General features: G+C 41.7%; 1 long non-coding RNA gene across 1 annotated transcript; it reads left to right on the top strand.

Annotated features, from left to right (window-relative positions):
* Nucleotides 1-964: 964 nt before the first annotated feature.
* LOC135229231 (uncharacterized) lies at nucleotides 965-5,616 on the top strand. Its single transcript, XR_010320013.1, has 2 exons — nucleotides 965-4,378; nucleotides 5,182-5,616. It is a non-coding gene; the product is annotated as an uncharacterized LOC135229231 (long non-coding RNA).
* Nucleotides 5,617-10,316: the final 4,700 nt, after the last annotated feature.

Below are 10,316 nucleotides of genomic sequence, written 5' to 3'. Positions count from 1 at the left end.
GGTCGTGAGATTTACACCTCCAGCCGTTTCAACTCCTCCTGGGTCCAGACTTATACTCAAATATCAGCTTAAATCTCTGTATCGGCCTCTTCATGTATAAAATGTGCATTATAATGATACATTCCTCATAGGGCTATCATGCAGAACAAATATCTTAGGAAAGGAGAAGCCCTTACAAGAATCCTGGCACCAGTGCATGTACTCAGTAAGTGTTAGCTGTTAGTATTATTACCTGACATCTCCATGTGGGTATCTAACAGCTATGCCATGTTATGAAGGCGACGAAACAATTCTGGTCCCAACTCCATTCCACACTTATAAATGAATTTCCCAAGGCTTCAGTGATGGGAGTCTGTGTGTTTTTCCACACAATGGACATGGGTGCGAAAGGTTGGCCAGGGTCTTCATAATAAGCTGCTCCAAAGTTCATATGAGTGACCATTGAGACAAGTTACAACCAACTAATGCGGGAAAAAAATAGAACCACTCTCAACTGCTCATGCTAGTATTCTCAGTCCAGAATATCTGGTGAGGGCACTATTATGGACTGAATTGTATAATCCCAAGAGGTATGTTGAAACCCTAACCACCGTACCCATAAATGTGACCTGATTTGGATATAGGGGATTTTAAAATTATATTAATGAGGCCATACCAGTGTAGGGTGGGTCCTGAACCTAGTCCCTTCTGAGTTATAAAAACAGCAGAATAGACACAGACACACTCAGTGGGAGAGGAAGACAGACAACGGAGCAGATGCATCTACAAGACCAGGAACACAAAGGGTGACTGGAAGCTGCTAGAAGCTGGAGTAGACATGAGCCGTGCCCTGAATTCAGACAGGTAGCCTCCTGAACTGAGAGAGAATAAATTTCTATTCTCTAAAGCCACCTGACTGTGTTATTTTTTTTTTCCTACCGCAGCACTAGGTAACTAACACACATACCTGTGCTTATAAATCCAGCCCAGTGTAAAATAGTGCTCTCCCGTCCTTGGTCTAGCCCACCTGAATTCAGCTGTTTCCCTGTCAGTGTCCTCTGCTTTCACTGAGAGCTATGACAGAGTTGTCTTGATGCTGCTGCAGAGAAATTCACTTTATTTTTTACTTTGTATTTATGATTAACTAATATTAATTCTAATATTTTCTATGGTTTTTAAATTTTTCTGTGGAGACATTCCTATAATCTATGAATAATAAGAGTTATACGTTTTCTTTTTCTTTTTGTACTCCAGTGTTAAATATTTAATAGAAATAATGAGAGAAAGCATCCTTATTTTATTGCTAATTAATATTAAAGAGAATGTCCCATATTTCACCAGGAACTATCATGCTAGTTGTAGTTTTCCACATTCGGGAACTCCTTTTCTGTTCCATGTTTGCTCAGAGTTCTTATGTCTCAGTGTGGTTGGATTTTATCACTGCCTTTTCACCGTCTCTTGAGGTGAACCTATGTCTTTTCTTCCTTAACCTACACATGTGGTGAATTAAATTATTAAACCTTTAATGTTCACTCAAGCTTGCATCCTTTAAATAAACCCCCTTGATTATGGCGTATTACCCGCTTTATACCTTGCTGGATTTCTTTGCCAGCATTTTATGTAGGTTTTTGCATCTCAATTGCTTAGTGTGCTTGTCCTGTAACTCCCCTTGTACCTTCCTTTTCTAATTTGGTATCAATATTAAAGTAGCCTTAGGGAACAAGTTGGGAAGCATCTCATAGTTTTCTCTTCTTTATTGACTGTGTACAAGATTGAAATGATCTGTTTTTTGCATGTTTGCTGGAACCTGCCTGAAAGTGATCTACCAAACCCAAAACCAGTTGGTCATTGAGTTGATTCCATCTTTGTAGGGAGATCTTGAACTACTGACCCATTTTGTGTAGTGATTAAAGGCCTCTTCTGATGCTACTTTACTTAGAAAAATTTCCACTGCATGTTTTAGGCTGTTAGGATTTCATCTTTAAATATTATGTGGTTATCTCTGTTTTCTACCTCATCCAGGTCAATTAATCCCAGATTTTCCATTTTCCTGAACTGAGAGTGTATATCTACTCCTGGTACCAATTCCCTAATCTAAGGCTTATTTGCAAAGAAAGATACAACCCAGCCTCCTTGACTCCATAATGTGAGGTTACAGTGTCATATTATGTCATTTTTTTGTAGTTGTTTTTCTGTTTTGTTATTTTTTTCTTTTATATATTATGTAATTTTTCTTTTTCTTAAAATTTTTTTATTTACTTTTTTTTTCTTTTTTCATTTCACACCTATCTAGCAGTTTTAGGAAACCTGGTGGAGTAGTGGTTAAAAGCTACAGCTGGTAACTAAAAGGTTGGCAGTTCAAGTCCACCGGGCGCTCCTTGGGAACCCTATAGGGCAGTTCTACTCTGTCCTTTATGGTCCCTATGAGTCAGGATGGATTAGACAACAACAACTTGTTGGTTCTAGTGGTTTTAAGGTTGTGCATTTCAGGTTCAGGTCTTTAATCTAGCTGAGAACCGACTCCAGGTTCAGTGCGGTGAGGTGCCCAGTTGCATCTGTGCTTCAAGAGAAGGCGCCTCGAGAACTAGGGGAGGGGGTGGCAGGGATGCTCAGAGAAGGGCACCCGGGGGAGGTGCGGGGTCCTGGGCAGCCCTACCACAAGCTGGTGGGGAGCAGGAAACACCTGGCTTCAGGAGCCTTCTGTGACAGTCCCAGCCCACCCATCCCCACCCACACCTCAGACTGGCCAGACTGGCAGGTCCCAACAGAACTCGGGGAAGCCTAAGGCCATAGAGGGCGAGACCCAGGGTACATACCTGAGCCTGATCACAGCGCATGTGATGAGATAGGAGGGCAGAGGAGGTATATAGGCACTTGGGTCCAGACAGTGGACACAGAAGGGTGAGAACTGGTGGTTAGCATCAGGATCCGAACGTGGAGGCCTTCGAGATGCACTTCCAGGAGGAGAAGGCAAAGCCACAGAGGCCACACTGCCTGGCACCCACCCCGTCCCCTTCCCAGGGCCCCAGACTGGACTCACCGCCTGTGGTGCCCTAGGAGAGCTCCCCTCTTAGTTTGAGGAGCAAGAGAGCTCGCCCTGGTCTAGGCTAGGGAATTTACTTCCTCTGCTCTCATCATGGGTGTGAGCGGACTCTTGTCTGCACAGACAAAAGATGAATTATCAAAATGAGCTCAAGACTCCAGATTTGACTTAGATATCATAAATTAAAACAGAGAAATACAAGTTTAGCAATAAGTGCCTCCCTGGAGCCCAAGTTGCATTAAAAAACAAAAAAACCTGAACAAGATCCAAGAGGGAGTGAGTGATTGGAGCCTCCTTCTTTTGCCACCCTCCTGTGGTCCCAAGCTTTCTCTTTTCCCACCTCACAAGACTGTATCAACTGCTCTGAGATTTTTAGAATAAAGATACCCAGGAATATCACTGCTCCCACCCTGTGAGGATTTCCCCAGTGCTCGGTTAGACTAAGACTGAGAATCCTCCAGAGGCTTCCGGGTCCTGTGTACTGGACAGTCAACACACCGAGGTTCTGAGCCACTTCATTTTTCCTGCAATTGGGCATGACCCCAGGACATGTCTCTGAGAGTGCTGACACTTCGAGAAGCCAATGACCCTCTCACTGAGTTTCTGTCTGTCTTGGTCTCAAGATCAGTCAGGACAGCTTGTCACCTCAGGAGTGTTTCTGTTGAAGGAAACCTAAGCAGAACTATGGGTTTGTCCCTCACACCCTGCAAACCTGCCTCCTCTGAGTGGGGCGAGGAGCTACTGAAACATTGAAATCATTAAAACTAGCAGAAGCCACAGCCCATGGTACTGGGAGAAAACTGGGAGGGAGAGAGAGGTGGAGAGGTATAAAGACCCAGTTGTGAAGGCAACCAGCGGCCAAGATGTCCGAAGCCACAAAGCTGACAGAAGCTGAATGGCCTCAAACCTGGTGCTCCTGAGCCCATTTCTTCTTTCAATGGAAAAAGCCTTCCCCTGCTCTTATGCGACTGGGCTGGAAGGGCCTTTGACTTATAACATGAAGCAGCCTCCAGAGCCTCTTGGGGCAAGTGATGGTCAAGGAGGCTCTGCCCAATCCCACCCTGCCCTTCCCAGTTGTCAGAGGACCAGGAATTTCAGTCTTCTAGCTCCTGGGCTGATCTAGTGACTTGTAACAGGATTTCACTGGACCTCGGAACTTTGAAAGATGGGAAATACTGCCTGGGTCCTGGTCTCATTACAGAACTTACATACAGGATAAGAAGAGTAGTTTGGGGCTTGACACCTGACATCTCAGCAAAGGTTTCTGTTTGTTTAGGAGGGAAGAGGTAAAAAGAAGGCAGTGTCTACTATGTTCTTTTCCGGGTGTTTAGGAAATTCTCACGAAGACTTTCTCAGGTAAGGAGTGATGGGAAATGCCTTGGTTTACTCTTAAACTTTGCCCTTGAGGCATTTTCTTCATGGAGGACATGTAAAATGTTGTCCATTCAAGGAGGCACTCTAATTCTTATGGAGACTTTGTACAGAATGACTATGTATGAAAACTAAACTTGGTCCTTCAGCAAAGAGGTTACTTCTCAGGGAAGGCCCATGGGGAAGTTTGTACCAAATTCTGTGGTGCTGCCATTATTCCAAGGAGCCCTGATGGTGCAAAGTTTAAGTGCTTGACTGCTAACCGAAAGGTCAATGGTTTGAACCCACCCAAAAGCTCAAAGGAGTAAAGATCTGGCAATCCTCTCCCATTAAGATTAAAACTCAGGAAACCCTGTTGGGACAGTATTGCCTTCACTCTGGGCCGCAATGACTCAGAAATCCACTCGATGGCACCTAGCAAAAAGAACAACAAGCCATTGCTCCCAATGTGCCTGAAACGCCTCTCTGGGGAAGGCCGGCCTTCAGAGCCAGCTCATGGCCACATCGGAATTGAGACTCATTTTTTGTTACCACACCTTATTTTGGGTCCCAAAATTTAGTTTCCATTTTATTCACCAGACTTGACTACAGACATCTTTCAGATATTGTCAAAATTAATTCTATTCTCTAGTAATGATTTTCTGTCAAGAGTATGTTCCCAAGCGATTCCAAGAGACTGGAAAAACTTTCCAAAGAGTCATGTCCAGCGCCATGTTGTGCAGTGACTACAGTATTAACAGTATATTTACCCACATAGTTTCCATGTTTTCTGCTTTCCTGAAATACAGCTGAAATTCCAAGTCTGCCTCCTGAAGCACTTCCATTAGCGTCTCATTTGGGAGAAGCCTGGTGGCGATGAATTCTCTCAGTTTTCCTTCGCTAAGAATGGCACTATTTTTTCTTTACTCCTGAAGGTAAGGATTGGATATAGAAATCTGGGGTAATGTTTCTGATCTTTCAGTGTTGAAAAAATGTTTTTTCACAACATTTCAGCCTCTGTGGTTTTCTGATAATGAAGAAAGAGTCAGTGAAATTATTTTTCCCATGTGAAATGTATTGTTTTCTCTCTAGCTTCTTCCTGGGTATTTTCTTGATCTTTGTTATTCTGCAGTTGATTATGATGTACTGTATTTTTGTGCAAATAATGCACACATTATAGATATTTTTTGCCAACTGAGCCTTCCCCTTCCCGGGTACTCTTATGAGAATGGTGCCTAATTTTATTTTTTTTTTTTTATATGTTGGTGTAAAAAACTAGCATAGCATACTTGCAAATATGCCGGTTTGGGGGGAGGGGAGCATGTGATTTCAAAAAACACGTAACACAATATTTGCATAAAAATATATTTTCACATAGAATTCTTTAGGATTAACCTGTTGGGGTTTGCTGACCTTCTGAAGCTGTAAGTTTACGTCTTTCATCAAATTTGGAAAGTGTTCACCCAGTATTTCATCAAATATGTTTTCCTACAGCACACATTTTCTCCACTTCTTCTGGAGTTCTAATAAATAAACAGACTTTTTCTCTAATTCTTGAGACTCTGTTCATTTTTTTCCATGTTTTTTCTCTCTTTTCAGAATAAATATTTTAAACTCATCTATTTTTTTTCTCTGTCATCACCATTCTGCTGTTGACACTATCAAATGAATTTTATTTCTACCATGTATTTTTACCATGTAAAATTTTCCTTTGCAAATAGCACCTATTATCTTTCCATTTATTTAAAAAGTGTCCCTGTTATTTCTTGGAGAATGATTAGAATAGCATTTTAAAATCTGTGTCTTATGATTTCGAGACTACAAGTCCTCCTTAATTTTATGAGAATTTTTTTCTTTTTTTTCTTTTAGCAGTCTATTGACCCAGTTATGTTCAGGCTCCAAGTTCTGTCCCATCTTCTGTATTCTATGGTTCAAATGTTAGTTCAATTTTTGAAGGCTTTGCAGCTGTATTCAGATCTAATCTATGTGAGCGCCACTCAGTCTGGAACCTTGATGGCATTCTAACCCATAGGGCAGCTCTTAAAGGATTTGATAATGCTTCTTAGGGTCAGGGCAATGCAGATGCATCTGGGGGGTGAACCAGGAGTTCACAGCAAGTCTCCAAAATCTCTTTCTTGCACAGTCTCCTCTCTTTATTTCTCTGCTGCTGTCTGAGTTCTGAAGGAGTGCTTTCCTGGCCCACTGGCAGGAATGCTGGGGCTTTAATCTCTTCATTCTGTCGTGCACATAAGTGACTGGTTCTACCTATGGCGCCAAGGCACTGATGGACAACCAGCCAAAAGGCTGGCAGTTTGAACCTGTCACAAAGCGCCTCAGAAGACAAGCCTGGCGATCTGCTTTTGAAAAGTCTCAGCCTTTGAGGTAGAATTGACGAGGTGCCAGTTAACAGCAGAGAGAGAGAAAAAATATATTGGAGATTCCCCTACACTCATTGGCCCCTCCATACTCTGGTCAGAGAGAAGGATTCTCCTCTGCCACAGTTTCAGGTGTCTGCCCACCTGCCCGTCTCTCTCCTTTACGGACACTCTATCCCATTTATTTGAGAGAGGGCTTCTCTTGGAGCTGTTTCTGTCCAACGGGTGTGCAGCTCTGGGATTTGGGCTCATTTAATTTCAGCCTCTGGAATATTCATACTTTATGTTCTGGTTTCCTGCCCCACCTCACCCCACACTCCATCCACCTTCAACAGTTTCCCTTGCAGAATCCTCAGATAGAGTCCCATGCATTTGTCCAGATACTTAGCTGTCAGATACCTGCATAGCCACGGGGGAAGTGCTGGTTGTGGTTGAGGGGGGAGGGACTGTACACTGCAGGAGCTGCAAGGCCTGGTTGCCTTGTTTGAGCAGGACCAGGGTGTGCTGAGGGACGTGTGCTGAAGGTGCTGAGTCAAGGGGAGTTTAATATAAAGTTGGGTCAAGGAGAGTTTGTCGACAGGGATTTATTGCCGTAGCAAGGGTTCTGGAAATGGGTTTAATATGCTGTGGGATTGCTTTTGGAAGCTTAGAAAAGGCAACGGCCCAAATTCTATGAAACTGAAATGCCAGACCTACTGTGTCGGGTGTTGGAAGAAGAAATAAAAGCCTCCAATATGTAGGCATGTCTGAATTAGTCTTCTATAAGACCATTTCTTGGAGGACACCCATTTCATCAAAAGAATAAGGAATGCGGAGATGAGGGGAGCACCAGCAACATGGAGCTTACCAATATGTATCCTTTGCAGGGGGTCCCTGGGTGCCACAAACAGTTAAGTGTTCTATACTAGCTGAAAGTTTGGTGATTTGAACCTACCCAAAGGCACCTCAGAAGACAGTCCTGACGATCTGCTTTTAAAGGATCACATCCTTGAAAACCCTATTGAACACTTGTACTATGGCCACATGGGGTTGTCATGAGTCAGAAATGACTTGATGACAGCTAACAAGAACAATTCTCTATAGGCTCAGGTTTTAGTGGAGGCTGGGCTGCCTAGTAGCAATGTAAATCATGGTATCCCAGCTGAACAGAGGCCAGGTGGAAGTACTTAACTGTCAAAAACAAGTTGTGTGTAGATTACCATAAAGGTCAGTAGGTCAGAGTATTAGTTATCTATTGGTGCATAACAAATTATCCCCAAACTTATCAGGTGTGAGATAAATGGAAAAATATTAAACCCATTCCGGTAAATTTGGAACTAGACAAAAATTTTTGGTATCACTCAACATAGTTTTTAGGTGAAGGAATAAACTAGAAAATTTAAATAACTAGTACTAGTATTAAAAGAAATATTTAAAATAATGATGATATAATTACATACCTGTATAAAAGACAAATGCATCGAAATCAATGGTTTCTCTCCAGTATAGAATAAGGGTCTGAAATTGGCACGGGTGGGAAGGGCAGACCGTTCTCTTTCCCCTACTACTTGACTGTACCACACTGTGTCCAAAACTGTAAAATATTTAGCAAAACATGGTTTTAACCAGAGCAGCAAAGGACCTCTGTGAGGGAAAACAGTGTATTAAAGTACATTAAATGAAACGGGAATATATGCAAAAATATGCCATATTTTCAAATGGAACGTCTTGTCAATTAAATGGAGGTCCTTAAAAGTAATATATAAGTGGAATGCATTTCCAGCCAGAATATTAAAATAGTCGTTTTTGAACTGTCTGAAGTAATCATATGCTACAAATAGTACAGTAGATAACAAAGAATAGATAACAAAGAATATTCCTGTTGTCACAAGACTTGGAAGCGATTTTTGACTCAAAGCGATCCCATCTGACTGCCCCATAGGGTTTTCTAGGTTGTAATCATTATGGGAGCAGAACACCAGGTCTTTCTCCCTTGGAGCCACGTGGTGGGTTCCACCTGCCAAACTTTCTTTGGATTAGCAGTTGAGCACTTAGTCGCTGCAAAACCAGGGCAGTTTTACCAAAGTAAAACATGAAAAAGCAGGATAGTAACAGGTGTCTACCTCTTCGGGTAACAGAACAAATTGATGTTACATAGCATAGAAACTGACAAGTCGACCAATGAAACAGAAAATCTGTTAAGAAGCCACAAGAACTTACAAAGGTCAAATTTCAAGAAAATTATATTTATTTAATAAATGGTGCTGACTCAAGTGATCGTTCTGGGGGACAAAGCTTGCAAAAATGTGATACACAAATGATACATTTGGAAAATCATGTGAAATGGAGATGACAAGGCTTAATAACCATTTCCATTTTACACAGAAGGATAAAAGTTAAGCACTTGAATAATGAGCAGTGAATTCAAACGGATCATTCAGAGTAAATCCACATACCCAATAAACATAGTCCAAGTTAAGAAAATCTCAAACTGCCAGCGAAACTGGCACATTTAAAAATCAGCACCACCTATAGCTGGCTGGGCTGTGGGGAGAAGGATACCCCAAGACATGGCTGGAAATGTGCATTACGGCAGCCTCCAGGGGAAAGACATGGCCATGGCTCTGTACTTTTAATATTCTTTGAATTGGAAATCTCACTCTGTGGAGTCTATTCCACAGAAACAAATCCTATAGTATAGAAAGGGTAGTTATTATTAATATGACCAAACTTTGTCCATTGATGGTGGAATGATAGATAACTTATGGTAAAGCTACATCCTCAAGAAAACAGGGAGTCATTAGAATGAAGAAGAGTTGCAGTAGTTGAGTGGGAGAAATCTCTATGAAGTATTATGGAAGTATTACTGAAACAATCAAGGTGCAGAGAAATGTATATAAAATGAGCACATCTGGGTTAAACAATATCAATTGTTTGAATATGCTTGAATACCTGTTTATGTGTGTGTATAAATGAGAAGACGAGGATACATGTAAGTCTGTGTGTGCTTGTTTAAGCAAGGATAAGAGAGACTGCTTACCACATTGTTAACCTGAATTACCTTGGATTCACTTGTGGGAAAGAACAGGAGGAGGAGAGTTAGAACATGCAGGAAGAGTGGACTTAAAAAGCATGGATGATAATGTTTCCATTTTAGTGGTGTTACGTATGGACGAATAAATCTATCTTGAGCAGAGAAAGCCAGAATATTCCTTAGAAGTAAGGATGGCTTTGGACATGTTACCAAGAGGGACCAGTCCCTGGAAAAGGACATCATGCTTAGTAAAGCAGAGGTCCAGGGAAAAAGAGGAAGACCCTCAATGAGATTGATACAGTGGCTGCAACAGTGTGCTCAAATATAGCAACGATTATTAGGATTGCAATGACTGGGCCGAGTTTTGTTCTGTGGTGCCTAGGGTCACTGTGACTCAGAACTGACTTGATAGCTTCTAACAACAACATGTATAAGTCCAGATAAAGTGTACTGAGTTGATATCATCTATTTAAATTATTCATGAAAGTTAAAGACCCAAAAATATAGTGTTAGTGCCACATCTAATGACTTACAGAGAATCAAGGTAGAATGTCAA

This window comes from Loxodonta africana, unplaced genomic scaffold (genome assembly GCF_030014295.1).
Source record: "Loxodonta africana isolate mLoxAfr1 unplaced genomic scaffold, mLoxAfr1.hap2 scaffold_170, whole genome shotgun sequence".
Taxonomy (NCBI): Eukaryota; Metazoa; Chordata; class Mammalia; order Proboscidea; family Elephantidae; genus Loxodonta; species Loxodonta africana.
The sequence above is the reverse complement of the archived record's forward strand: the minus strand, read 5'-3'. Positions and strand labels throughout refer to the sequence as shown.